General features: G+C 36.9%; 1 protein-coding gene across 7 annotated transcripts in view; it reads right to left on the reverse strand.

Moving 5' to 3' along the window:
- LOC139121794 (repulsive guidance molecule A-like) overlaps positions 1-15,046 on the reverse strand; it is a 109,664-nt gene that overhangs the window by 51,386 nt on the left and 43,232 nt on the right. For all 7 annotated transcript variants that reach the window (XM_070686964.1, XM_070686971.1, XM_070686966.1 and 4 more), the window contains 2 exons: positions 2,308-2,406; positions 1,685-1,887 (listed from right to left, as the gene is read on the reverse strand). The gene's annotated coding sequence lies outside the window, so the exon portion shown is untranslated. The remainder of the gene's footprint in view (positions 1-1,684; positions 1,888-2,307; positions 2,407-15,046) is intronic.

The following is a 15,046-nucleotide window of genomic DNA, read 5'->3' on the forward strand; positions in this document are numbered from 1 at the left end:
CATTTTACAAACTCTATGGAAACAACATAGTACCCATAGTTTGGAAAAGTGTTAGAATATATACATGTTACCCACATATATGCAGCTTACCACCAGCTTTTATTGCCTCTGTGTGTGCGTGCGTGTGTGTATATATATATATATATATATATATATATATATATATATATATACACACACACACACACACACACACACACACACACACACATATATATACACACACACACATATATACTTACACAAGGCTACAATTAGATATTATTCCCTAATATTTTTCTTCGTTCAGCGAAGGAAAATACGAGTGACGTAATGACCGTGTCATCACGAGTCGAAGACGAGTGGTGACACGGTCACTACGTCACAAGTATTTTCCGAGCTGAACGAAGAAAAATATTAGGGAATAATATACTTATCACATGCACAAGCCAAGAATTCGTTTTTTTTTGCAAAATAAAATAAGTTTTCCATGACGATTCCGCGTTTAAACTTTTGAACTACTTTAGGAATAAATATCAGTACGCCATGCGCAAGTTGTCAATCATTTCCATTCGTCCGTCATGTGCGTTGGCGCTTACGTTCGTTCGTGTGTGGAGCAAATGACAGCTCTTGGTCTACACGTAGGCTACCTTCCGCCAAGTTATACTCTATTTCAAAGATAGTATAGTCCTAGAAATTTATCACAGACGAAGATACGCTATTTTTCGGGAACAAATATCGACTGAATCTCGACGGTGTGAACACTGTAAACGTCGCGCCTGACCCTGTTTGCAATGCGTACGGAACGCACGGTAGGGTACACGCGACCAGCTTTGAGTTCGTTGTTTCCGCAAATTATTCGGTACACTCTTGTGTTTACATTGTTCGGATAAGTAATGTCGTAGTCTGTGAAAATATCGATTTCATTACATGACTTTTGATCGTGGGAGAAACATCGGCCGCCATGTTGTTTGTTTACATATTTACTGAGCACACCGAAGATCGACAAAAAAAAGGTCCGACGCACCAAAATTGATGACATAGACGCGGGTTGTCGTGACGTAGAACGACCAGAGAATAAATCCCGTATTTTTTGTTCGGAGACGACAAACTTGGCTTGTGCATGTGATAATATTACTTAAGTGTGGTTGTATATATACATATGTATACATATGTACCTGAAAATCATTTTATGATATTATCTAACATAGTGATCAATGACCATCCACCAAACAGAAATTACATATGGATAATCAGGCATATTTTGCATGGTGATTGACTGATAACCCTGATTTACAGGAATGCTGTTAACATTTCATTTCGCTATGAGATAGCAGTAAAGTGCTCAGCTGATTTTCGTCATCCTCTTTGAAAACTGAAGAAGATGACCTAAACACAGGCACGGCTGGGTAAGAGCAGCAATTTGACTTTTATGTTGTGTATCCAGACTGTAAAAACAGCTGATTTTGAGATTGGGAAAAAACTGTCTTTCACAACTTTCAACTACATAAGCGTTAAAAGCGTCATAAATTTTACTGACAGCTTGCAGATGGGACTTATATTTCATACTTAAAATTTACGATCATATACTCTTTTTAACACACTCTTACGTTTATGTATCACCTGTCTATTTTGCAAGCTTCAAAACATCTACATTTCACACTTCTATTCTTTCTAGTCACCAATTACAAATGATACAACTTACCTTCTATTTTCCTTTTGGCAACCTTTTTTTACAAAAGACATTTGTAGAAATCTTCAGATATAAGTAGATAATAAATAGAAGAAAAACAGAACTCGTAGAATACTGATATTGAAGCACCAATGTTAAGTAGAGATCCCTATGGAATGGAGTATTCCCAGTTTGTTACGTCTTCACTGTTCTCATGAGTAATGGGTCCATTTAAGCTGTGATGGAATGAAATTGGGAAAAGACACTGTAGGAAAAATATTATGATTATGAATTTATCTAAAATAGACCAGTCAGATGAAGAGATTTGTAATTTTGTCAGCAGGTCAAAGAAGTTCATCTGATAATGAGCTGGTTTGTTGAATAAATTGAGCATTTTGTTAGCCTCCCTACAACAATTTAACAAGTAACAAATCCAATTACCAGCACACAGACAGAATACATAAACAGTTGCACGGCATTCCCGGAATGGGAGTACACTGTCTGGTACGGTCTCATCTGTACATGCGGTGGCTGGCTGCCTACAGGTACGTGTTCCATCAGCACAGGGGGAGAAGAAAAATTGTGAATTATTCAAGCAAGCACATGGTTGAGACGGCTTACTACTTAATTTTAAGTATTAAGAGTAGGTAATTTACCAGATAAAAAGCCTGGTTCCTTAGGTATCTTCCAGGGACTGGATCGACCCTATATGATCCATTTCCTACGAGTGCTCATTACACCGGCACAATTTCAAACTGCAAAGGAAAAAAAGCGCAAAGTTAATGAAAACTGATGAAGGATTGGAGGATTTTGACAGGGCTGTGGGTATTAAAGGCTGTCAGTCTATTATGTGCACTGGTATGAGTAACAAATTACAGGTAGGGAGAGTTAAGACTAACAGTTCTAACTGGTGTCAGAGAGGGGACTGTCCCCCAAGGCAATAAGCTATAAAATACTGATAGGCTTGCCGGCAGTTCAAAGCCTTCCATCAATTCAACCCTCCAGCAACCAATGGATTATATCTTCATTTCGCTGATAAATTTATTCAATTTCGTTTTCAATTTCGCATAATAGTACTGTCAGAGTACAATTTCTTGCTCGTTCACATCTTAACAATGTGTGATAATGTCAACTCAATGGGTGTGCTTCACACCCTTCATTCCCTTGACAGAGACCTTTCCATGTGGCTGTGGTGTTGCCAAATTTTTTTTTACTAGGACAGCACTTTGATAAATTGGACATTTGTCTGATTTTCAGGAAGTGCAATATACAGGCTAGTCCTGGGCCTTTCACTGCTACATAAATGTTGCCTACAGCATATGCTGCTTACCAATTAGGGTGAGCTGTCAAAGTCAAACTGCTCAAACGTGGATTGAATATTGATGCAGAGAGAGGAAGGACCCCACCATAAATCCCCGCCCTCATCTTTCCATCCAAACACTCCATTAGCTTCTGTAAATGTTCTGTAAATGCCATACCTCCGTGTGAAAATTAGCGAAAAAGGAAACTCCTTTTGAGTGAAGTACCAATGTTGCAAATTGCTAGGACTCAGATCAAGAGTCTTAAGACTTCTAAGCAACTCATGAAGAGGCAAAAAATTATTTTAGAAGCACTTAATGTTGCTTCCAGATTGCAAAACACATTTATGAGGCATGTTTGACAGGCACTTGAGAGCTGCTTGAATTGTTTGCTTCAATTTCTATGCAACTGAACTTTTCTTCCTAAAAAATAATGACCGTATAAACATCATGTAAAATGGCATTTTTGAGGATCATGTATGGAATGTAAAACATTTTTCATTACCTAGCAATGACAGGATCTCCTGAGGACCTATAGACAGCTTTGTTTTCCTTCACTCACTTCTCTAAGATCTATGTAAATTGTACGGGTGAATTTTGTTGTGTCCATTTTACCTGTCTGTCACCTTTCTATCATCAAAGTTGCCAAATTCCTCCTCAAAATAAATTTGCATGTTGTATATTTAAACTTTTTACAAACAGTAAGTAATCAGGAAGCCTACTTGACATAAAAAATCGTCAAATCTCCAAGGAAAGATGTATAGGAGTGAACATTGTAAAAATATGAAGTGATGTCAGATGTTTCGAAAGAATTGAGCACATCCTGATTGTCATGTACTACATGTAATGATGCTGCATATCAGTTAAACAGTCATGAGTCAGTATGATTTTTCCATGATAATATCTGAGGCTGGTCTAAAAAGTACTCTCTGCTTGTGCACCAGTTCATGATACCTGCTATAGTGGGTTACACTGAAGTAAACTAACTCCTTGCCTGTATCACCTGAGCCCCCCGAGGGCAATCACAAAATCTGCAAGACTTGGCTTCCCACTGCATTTATGCCATGTTCAATACATGCAAGTACATACGGTCTTGGGGCAACAGTGAGAAATCCTGAATGAAACTGGAATTGCATTTTCAAAGTATAATGTCCATCATCAAAGTATTTTGCATTGTTCACGGTAAGAGATCAACGTGCAGTAGAAAGTACATTGAGGGTAAGTACACCAAAAAATTAACACAGACTGACATATTGAAAGCCAGTACAATTTACAAGTTTTATTGAATTTAAGATACTAAATGGTGCATTTCCAAGAATAATGGCCAGTTTTCTTGTTGAGTGTACTGACATTAAATTACTTGGTAAATTAGTCAGTTTAGCTTACCGTACAAAATGCCATATTTCTAAAAATTAACATCCCAAGAGGTTGTTTTATGCTTGGTGGCCATTCGATCAAGCTTCTAACAATATAATTAGCGTTTCTTCTCGTGTAATCTGATGTTTACATGAACAATGTGTTACAGAGATTCTTGTCCTCATTACTGTGAAAAAGCCCCTTACTCAACGGCTGTTACTATTTCTCAGTCAAAATTATGCCGAAGTGCTTTCACTTAGGCTGTGGATTGATCTGTCCTGATTAAAAATAATGTCAAAATTTGCCAAGAAATAATACCTGCTACTGATTTTAATTGACTTGCTATGGTAAAACATTTCATCACTTCTGGTGACTGTCTCTCTGACGACACCAACTGGCAATTTATGTAAGAAATCTCAGCCCGTAATAGAGCGACCGCCGACGGGATACGCAAGATAATTTCAGTAACTGGACAGAGAGATGTAATTCAGAGCTGCTGGTAGGCAAAAAGGGACTGTGATATATATCCATTTTGCAGGCAGCGCTCTAATCATGATCAAAATGCCTGCTGAAAGTTCATGAGAGGGGCATCTCGAGAGCCTGTAATCCACTACAGAACCTAATAAGGACACCTTCCAGGCTTGAATTCTCTCAACATCCTATCCTCTATCCGTGTGGAGTTCATAACCTATTTCTATGAATCTACTGATGAGTTTACTTTGTTTGCTTGTTTTGTACTAATATCACTTTGAATTCCAGATTATCCACATCACAATAAGCCTTATCAAACACCTATTCTGTTTTCACGACTCTGGAATGACTGTATTATGAGTAAATTGACTAATTTACACTGAACAATAATGCAGTCCAGAGAACACAAATCTCTATGATTTCTATTTCACCTCTCTAGTAGTAGATAGAGATTCTTTTATTTTGAATATCCCGGATGATTCCTCTGCATTAATTATGTAAAATTGGTGTTGTAACAGTTTCAGTTGCAGTATTTTTTGTGAAATCCTCACAGGATATTAGTGAGAAAGTGATGAAAGAGAGCGAGTTCACACTTATAAGAAATTCTGCCACATCGTAATTGCGCTGGGTACATACTTCCAGCTGATGTTTAACCACACAACATGCTAGATCTCTCTTCTTCAGCTAATACCATGTGAAAGTTTGACTGAGAAAATTACAAGTTCCTATATTGCTGTTTCCATTGAAATGATGCGGATGGTTGAAAACCTTTGGTGGAAGACATTTCCTTTTCCTACTATATCAAGTCAGCATGACTGAGAGTGATGTAATGTTGTTGTAAAGTTAGGGGAACCAAGATTGATGCTGAAAGGATTGCTATGATTTGATTATTTTTGCTTTTTATCATGTCTTGTCTTTCAGGGACTCTCATATGAAAAGAACAGGAACACTTGTTATTTTTGTTGGGCTTAACCATTTACAAATCAGTGAAGCAAAACAGAAGACAAACAAAAAAACTTCATTGTGAAATCAAAGTCACACTAGAGTTTTATAGTGGAAAGTTGCTGAAATAGCTAAGGTTTTAGCAATCTCTGTAAAATGATTGATTACTGATTAGCATCATTGCTAATGAAGCTGAGAGGCAAGCATAGTTGGTCCACTCAGTGATGTGACTGAAGGAGAGCAAAGTTGGAGCTATTCCAACGACAGAATTGAGAAATCAAGATGAGATTACCTCACAAGGTGAGTATAGATCACTATTCCTCAGAGAACAACCAACTACTTGTGTAGAAGGAGTCAATACTGGAATGACTTTGATGCATACAGAAACTTTGTGATGCAGAATGATTATGAGTACAGCGTATCTCAGCGAGAAAGATGAGATATGATTTGTGATAAAACGAAGAAGAAAATGCAACAGACTTCATCTGAGGATGCCTGTGTACATCGCGTGTAAATTGATGATTGGCAAAATTCAACACTACTTGATGATTGTTCCTACTTCACAGTGAGAAGACAGAACTTTGCGTGTGTGTGCGTGAGAAATAAGATCAAAGCTATTTCAATGCCAGCAACTAGTCATTTAGAAATCCACTCTGTGCTACATAATACTTATTTGAGACTCAACTTTCGGGCAATTTTTTTGCGGTAAATGACAATAACAAGAGATGATTATCTTCCTTCTGTGCTCCTGACTCTAAAGAAACCATGGCAACAGGGCTGTTGATTCAGCAACAAACCAGATGAAGCCGGAAATAGTCAGGAGCTGCTTGTATTTTCTTGTGAAATGAGAGAGTAGCCCCAGTGGTTTTACCCACGGCAGTCCAGGAATGAAATGAACAAAAGGGCCTGATGTGACGTCACTTTTGTGAAAAGCACCGAGTCTCCCCATCGGGGTCAGCTAAGGATACGGGAGGTACAACCATACGCCCTAATAAATCAACTATGTGATACAAAATGCCCTTGCACAATATGGACATGGGTTTCCATCATTCTTTGCATTCTGTGTTGTAAATGGGTACAGTAAAATGGCTCTGAAAAATTGTCCTATTCATCACCATGCTCATTAAAGCCCACAATTAATCATTTCTGCATCTATTGTTCAGTTGTTTTGGTTTGATTCTGCCTGTTTCACCCGTGACCACCATTTCTCATTAGGAAACACATCTAATTGTTTGACGTGGAACTGCATGAGTCAAAATCGATAACACATGAATTTCATTAGCAACCTAACACCCTATACAGATTAAGATTCGTTTGATGGTCACAAAGTACACCACAATACTTTTACTACAAATCAAACTGGAGCAGACAAGTTTGCACAGAAATGTATGAATGATAACTGGGTTATCTAATCACATTTCTTCAAAAAAAAACAACAAATACCTGACTTGTCCACTTGTTTTATCCAAAAGTTTCCTATGGTTCTGCAGGATTTTAATACTATCAACTGAAATTTTTTTTATCTTTTCAGACTAACTTAAACTAAACAGCTATTTTCTCAGCATTGTCAAATGATTTAGAATATTTTCTGTCTTTGTACAATTGAATGAACCGGTGGCCACCAACCATCGGTAACTGCTATTTTTCTCCATATGATTTTCCAAGCTCCATATATATTTGTATCAGAGTTTCTCACTCGTTATATTCATTACGTATATTTGCAACTGTCGTTATCAGTCATAAATTATTTATTTTTTATTTTGTTGGGTCAAAGATATTGCACTTCTAGGCACAGATTTTACCACTGACATATTTCAAAACATGGTCAGCATTGCTTGAGTATTTAGCAAGGCATGGCAGGTACCATTAAACTCTAAACAGTGAAGAATGTGAAACCATAAATTTAATTGAACAGTATCTACATTTGGTGAGGGGGAAGGAAGATGAACCAGTTTATTCATGGTTTATCAGACAATTTTTCTTCCATTCATGTTTTATTGAAAGCCTGTCTGTCGATATTTCATTACGCATAAACTCAAGAGGTATCGCATCCACCTTTAACAAACTGTAAGTAATATGTTCTTCAGGAGGGAGAAAATTTAATTTGGGCCGAGTGCTCTCCATGTTCATAAACACTCAATATGGTAACAGCGGCCCTCTATTGAATTGTGAACATAAATTGATAAGCACAGAATCAGCTATCTCCCTGGGTATTTTTTTGTAAACAAATTGCAATACTCAGCCAGATCTGTCCCTGTTTTGCCACCTCAACGAATGGGTATCTGGACGAGACATTTATCAAATGCAATTGTACTGGCTGGTCTGTAATTTGCGGTGGCCACAATTTTTAATCTCGTCAGAATGTAGTTTTCAGACTTCCACACTGAAATCATTATCTGAGCTGGCAGAGTGCAATGACTGAGTGAAACTGTACTACTTTCTTGCTTTTGGATTTGCTTTTCTCTTTAAAAGTTTTACTGTCAACTTAGTGTGGAACATAATAAAAGCTAGTACTTATGGTATTTTAGCATGGTAAGATGTATTTCTCTGCTGAATTTTATGGATCCCTGAACAAAAATAAGACTACTTTTCATTACAGAAATATAACATTGACAATCTGAAATAGAGCATGGCTCAATATTGAATGCACATTTGGGATAAAAATCATACAATTGCTCTCCTACATAACAAATTGAATAGACGTCAAAATTTATGAATATAGGCCTTTTAAACAGATTATGGGATGGATACCATCACAATTAAAATGTTTTCCACTGTGAAATAACAACAAAATTGGGCTTTCTGGAAAGCTGAGAGGCCATTATACGTTATATGAAATCACAAATGAATAATGCATGTAATTCTGCAAAGTTGTAACACCAATGTTCACCATGTCAAAATGAAATAGATTGCCTGGTGAGAAAATTTTAATATAGAATTTGTTTTGCTCAGTGGTGAAGGGTTACTATATTATCTAGCAGTAATAAAGAAGTTTGACGTTATGAAACTGCAATATTAATGAGCCTATACATGGATATGTCACATCCCCCCCCACAGAAAAAAACTAGCAACATTCTTCCTACGCAGAAATGCAAATTTACACCAAAAAAATGATCTCATACTGAAGAGTGACGTCTTTTCCATGCATTCAATCAAAATGTAGAATAATGTGATCTATGACGTCAATCACGCTGTTGCCTTGATTGACATGAAATCTACACCTTTCATTTTAAATGGGCACATTGGGTGATCAACAGGGCATGCACAGTTGATTACTGGAGCAACACTCTGGAGAATTGTACAAAAAAGCCTAAATAAATTTTTTTCTCTGATGGTTGTGCTTCTATTTATATGGAGAGGTAATGCCACTCATCCTATCCATGTTTTTTTCTAGAGGTGCAAACGAGTGAAATATCAGGTATACGATCGATTCATGTTTCCTGAAAAATATCACCTAGGTTTCTCAAGTTCATCCAAGAATTTCTAAAGACTGTCCTCCATAAAGCCATAAAACAATACACATACCATGAAAAATATTTCTCAATCTGTAATTAACTTGTGTTTGTTGATGCCGCATTGTGGTATTGCATCACACTCATAGGCAGCAGTGGATACATTTATATAACTTCACAAAACATTCATTGTCTTTGCATCCATATGTTTGGATAAATACTTGATTCAAAAATATTTACAACTATGATTCATGTTCCTGTTTGTCAGATGTATATCATACCACATTCTTACGTTGCTAGTCGTACTTGGAGTTTCACCTTTTAAAGTCAAACTTTGGTACAGTCCTAATGTTTACAATTATGACTTTGGACCTCTATACAGTGGAACAGAGGGGGTGAAAGGATAGACATCGTTCTGTTGTAGTCACTGGATGAGTGGCAGAGCTGAGCAGCCTACAGCTCACATTGCTTTTGTATCCAGATAATCAGTACCAACTTCTGTAAGAACACTTTGTTCACAATCTGTGCTGGTAAACAGCAACACCCTATGCTTACACAATTGAAGTTCTGTATATTTTTGCCAGTTTTGATGATAATTTTGTGCAGCCTTTAGACTGAATACTCACATATCAGTATTACCTTTATCTTGAATTGGAAGCTTCAGGTGCCACTAATATTTAAAAACTAGAAAATTGACATAACTCAGTCCAGAAATTACTGTTCTGGAAAATTCCTAAGACAATTGTTTGCACTATTAAAATGTGCCCAAACATATGTTGGCTTATATTATAAATTACAATAATCAGCGACTCTAACTCACTTATATATTTGTAAAACGATGCTACAGTGCACAGATTTCAAACAAATTAAAGTAAAATACGTTTACAAGATTTTTTGAAAATTCTACATGCAGAAATGATAGCCATAAAATATAGATGCACTATTTTAATTGAAATACGTGGTGATCAACGCATTGTTGGCAAAGAATATTTTTTGCTGACTTTAAGTACTGTGTTATGACCTCAGTGTGATTTAGCACCAGTGTACCGTATGCTGTGCTTGCTTGGAGACAACAGTACCTAATAACCAACAGAATTTCGGTTTCCGGAGTCTCACTTCTTCCTCAATATAAGGGATAAAATATGTTGAAACTCTCATATTTCAGAGTAGGATCAAAAAACACAACTGACAAGATGAGAAAGCAACCCAAGTTGCTGTAAAAACTGGTAGACAGTTCACACAAACCAAAAATTCACTGGCTGTTTATGTGCTGAATTTCCGAAGTAGGTAAATTTTCCATGGCCCCCCCAGCTCATGAAAACCCATTTCATACCACTGCTCATGTTTCCCCAGTGTCAGGGAGCATGGGGTATTTGCATATTTGAATCATTAATCATGGAGCTGGGTGCGACTGACAAAGTGTAATCAACTGAGACATACAGCGTGTAGTGTTGAAAATTGCACATCGCATATTCCTGGTTAATTTTGAACTACCGCAATTCAGAAATGATAAAGTTTGAATCTGTTAGCATCTATAGAGAAGATTTGAACAGTTAAGGTAGTATCATAACATTTATGAAGAGTTGTTGCAGTCGGTAAAATGTTGAAATATGAAGAAAGGAAAGTTTTTTGCAACCCTGAGGACTTTTACTCCATCCCTTTCAATTAGGGGCTGTACCTCACCTCAACTTGAACATCATTAATCTGTAATCTGTAGTATTTTGGTTAAGTTCACTTGTCTACCTTAAACCCTTGGGGCCATTCTCTGGTCTGCAATCAGCAGCAAATACCACCCATGAAAGTGAACTGCAACTTTGCTATTGTATAAATCTGAAATTCTTCCATCTTATTGATACAATTTACTTAAACTTTGCTTAAATTTGCTGTAATTGTAGGGAAAAAACTCTTTCTATTTTGTGCTAGTAAGCGAAAAGTACTTATTAACTCATAAATGAGGACTTCCTCCAAGGATGACTTTACATTGGATTACATATCACAGTTGTGTAAAACCAGTCACACATACAAGTACATTTGCCCTGCAATTTTTCACTGTTTTACACACAGAATACATCATGCATTAAATCAACAAACTGCCTACATTCTTTACAGGGAGATTTCTCAGCATCATTTGCCCCCGTCTTCCAAAAATTCCAAGACTGCTGTTTCTGCTAATATTTTAAGAAACTGTTTGTGCACAGCCCATCTCATGACTGCCAAATTAACTATTGACATAAGTACTTTGACTCTTGAACATACTTGTGTACATACTAAACAAATAGAAAAAGTAGCCCAGACCCCCCATGATCTTATTTGTGTTTAATTACTTCAAAAAAAATTAAATTTGGAATAGCACTTCCATTTGATTGTGAATACTTGGCAAACTCAATTTTCCTGTGTAGATGTTGTTCCTTGTTCATTAAATGGCTTCCTTCTGACAACTAATATTATCACCAAAGACAGTGTAACGATGGTGTTAATTGACACATTTGATGTAAAATCACACTCAGAAAGAGTTAGGATGATACTGTACACACAAATGTTGGCGAATAAAACCAGTGTAATCAATGGAAGCTAAACCTCCCATAACACCAATCTGCTGGTTTCAAATTTTTTGAACACCTCAATTGTGGTGAATGTGTCTTGCCACTAAACAGGGAAAGTTACACCTGAGTGTAAATGAACATGGTGTTTGGAGCTCATCAAAAACATCACAGGATCTTGTTTGGGCAAGGTAATTGGACGCTACAAACGGAGCAAACACACAGGGTGATTGCACAAACACTGTCTTTTGTCAGCTTCCTTTTCTTGGCTGGCTAAGCAATCCCAATGAAATTCCCCGAGTAATTTGTAACAGCGAATCCCGCAGCTGAGCAGCAGTGATAACCTAGTTTGAGCAGATTTGACAAGAAATAACGTCACCACCTACTGACCAATCTCAATGTGCTTGATATACAAATCATTTTTCCCCCCCAAAAATTTACAAGAGCGCTCTCCACTTTCTTGAAAATTGCCTGATTGTAATACTCTACTGACGGATGACTCAGTTTGAAATTGGGTTTGGCAGGCCAGACATTGCTTCGATTAAATATTCAGGGCAGTTTTGACAAGTGTCACGGAGAGTGAGAAATCTCACACATGGCCTTTCGGCAATTATCATACAGATAAGCTTGATACGTTGATGACAAATTTGCAGTGACGTGAGGTCAGATTTCAAATGTTACTCAATTAAGGGACAAAAGATGGTAGATTTAGCCATTTCTGAAAAGACTCCTTTCATTTAATTTTTGATTAATTTTGAAATCACCATACCAAACACGTCAAAACGACACATGATATACTCCAAAGAGCTCTCCCAAACACAGTATGATTCATTTTACGATATTCTCATTCACTGCGTATTGTACGTGAAACTTTTTAAAATCAGTCTTTGATGGTGTAAAACGTTTCCAATGGATGTCAATTAAGCACAAGAACACATAACGAATGGACAAAACTAGATTGACTGAACTGACAATTATGATTGGCGCCCTCTATGTTGTTACTGTTAAAGGGCAAAGGTCAACACGATGCTGGCATACTATTATTAGTGGTTGACTTCTTTGCTGTTAAAATGCAAAGTGTACTCTTAAATGTTATGCACACGCTTATGAGACTTTAAGTCTGACATGAAGTTGAATATGATGAATGTAGTGGGCAGAATGATAGTGTTCAGTACATGCATTGACTGAAGATGCCAAAAAAGTAACAACACTGTCCTTTGAAACATGTGAAACACACACATACACAGACACAAAAGCTCACATCAAAGTGATTTACAGACTTAAATGTTAACGCCTCAGAGTTTTGGGCAAAAGGTCACCAGCAGTACATTATTTTCCGAAAGGCAACGGGAGACAGCCTCTCTGAGTGAGGGCGCTATAACTCATAGTCATGACCCTTGCAAACGTGAATTTTGGCTTTCAGCACTGTACTGATACTAAGTTGAGTGTACTTGGAACTGTTTGTTAAATTAGAAGGGAAGTGTACAAATCAAAGTCTTTCCATTGTTTCATGACCACAAATTCATGATAAACATACATCTTCTCTGAAGCAAAATTAATAGCATTCTGTCTCGGTTTGCATGAATGTACTTACAGTACCGATCAAATTTACTGTTCAGGAACAACACACTTCCCTTGGGCCATGAGAAATCTTTCATCTGCTGGATATTTAAGGAAAATGTTTTTCTGTTGGCAAAGGTTTAAATCATTCAAACACAAAGCTTGGTGCTTGAGTGTTTCCATGGAGTATCACTGATTTGTCATCCATAGTAATACTTGAAACAGAGGCACTTCAATCTCAAAATGTTAAAAAAAACAAGAAGTAAACTACAACAGGTAAGTTTTCAGTAAAGTTGTTTCAAAAGGTCTGATTTTCCAGGTAATCAGCTATAAGAACTTAAATGGGCTGATTTGTGACAGTATAGTGCCACAGATGAATAAATTTTGTTCACTTTATAAATCAGCATGTGATATTGGTTATGCTGTTTTAATTGACTCTTGTTTAGGACTTTTATTACAATTGTTATAAATCTGTATAGCATGCACGCTATCCCAAAGGTGCTATTCTGTAAGTCTCAAGAACTAAGTACCTCTATTGACTGTAGTACACCTGCTATTTTATTCTGATATGATGAAAAAATCACAAAGCCTTCAAAAGCTGTTGGGCTATAAGGCTGACATGAGGTCATAGGTCATCAGAGGTTAGGGTTCAAAGGGTTAATGGCTCCATCCCTATCGAGTAATCATCACCGTCTCAACAAGAATGACATTAATGTGTTAATGAAATGTAACTACACTCATGTACATTCTTAATGACAGAAAAGGTCCCAGTTTATTAAGATTTATCTAACACAGGAACAGGAAATTTACATAATTTATATTAATTGCAATGGAAACAAAAGATTGACAAAGTGCTAACAAGCCTTTCCACACATCCAACTAATGTGAGAACCAGGGGTTAAGAAGGGCCCTTCTGAACCATAAACAGTTTCAGTATATACAGTTGATACACAAGGACATGATGATAACATGATGGGAATCTTAAGAGTACCTGCCAGAGTGAGTGTCAGGGAAACCACTTTCCTACATTATCATTGACTGTGAATAACACATAAATTAAATCTTACCACAAATATTTATGGGTTTCTAGCAGCACTGTACATTATTTATTGTCAAAACTTTGCTGGCAAGCGACTTATTTTTATGCAAAGTAACCTGCTTTGGTTTACCTTTAACACTGCATGTATACCATTGATATTTATGACTGACTAGTGGTATTCATTGTTGTGGAAGGGAAACATTTGATGTATTTTACAGTTAGGTTAAAATGTACATGTTGAAAATTCAGGTGGTGTAATTCTCAGATGTACAGACATCTGAAAACAATTTCCCTTTTCTTGACCAGGGAAAACAGAATGATGGGATGTGCATCCACTTGACTCTAGATGGCGCTCTTTGACAGGCTCATACTTGATGTCGTCTAGTTTGCCAAGGTCAGTGTATAGATGTACCGACATGAGAAATATAGAACAATTTGGATGCAACTGTTGTAACAGTAGATCTATCCAGCGTGTTTCTCAGCAGGCAACTTCTTTGTGATATCCACAAAGGGGTGGTCATATTACACATGTCCTTTCACCCAGTAAGGAAGCTTTGAACAAGATACATTCACCTTTAAACTCTGACATGTCAAGGTCAATAAATCTACCTTACACAACTGTACAAGGAATTTGCAGATTTTGTTCACCCAACATACTAGTACTATTAGGTGGCAAGACAATTTCTAGTGGCCATGACACTGCTATTGATTCTTGTAACAGTTGGATAAGTTCATTT

Source organism: Ptychodera flava, chromosome 21 (genome assembly GCF_041260155.1).
Source record: "Ptychodera flava strain L36383 chromosome 21, AS_Pfla_20210202, whole genome shotgun sequence".
NCBI classification, from domain to species: Eukaryota; Metazoa; Hemichordata; class Enteropneusta; family Ptychoderidae; genus Ptychodera; species Ptychodera flava.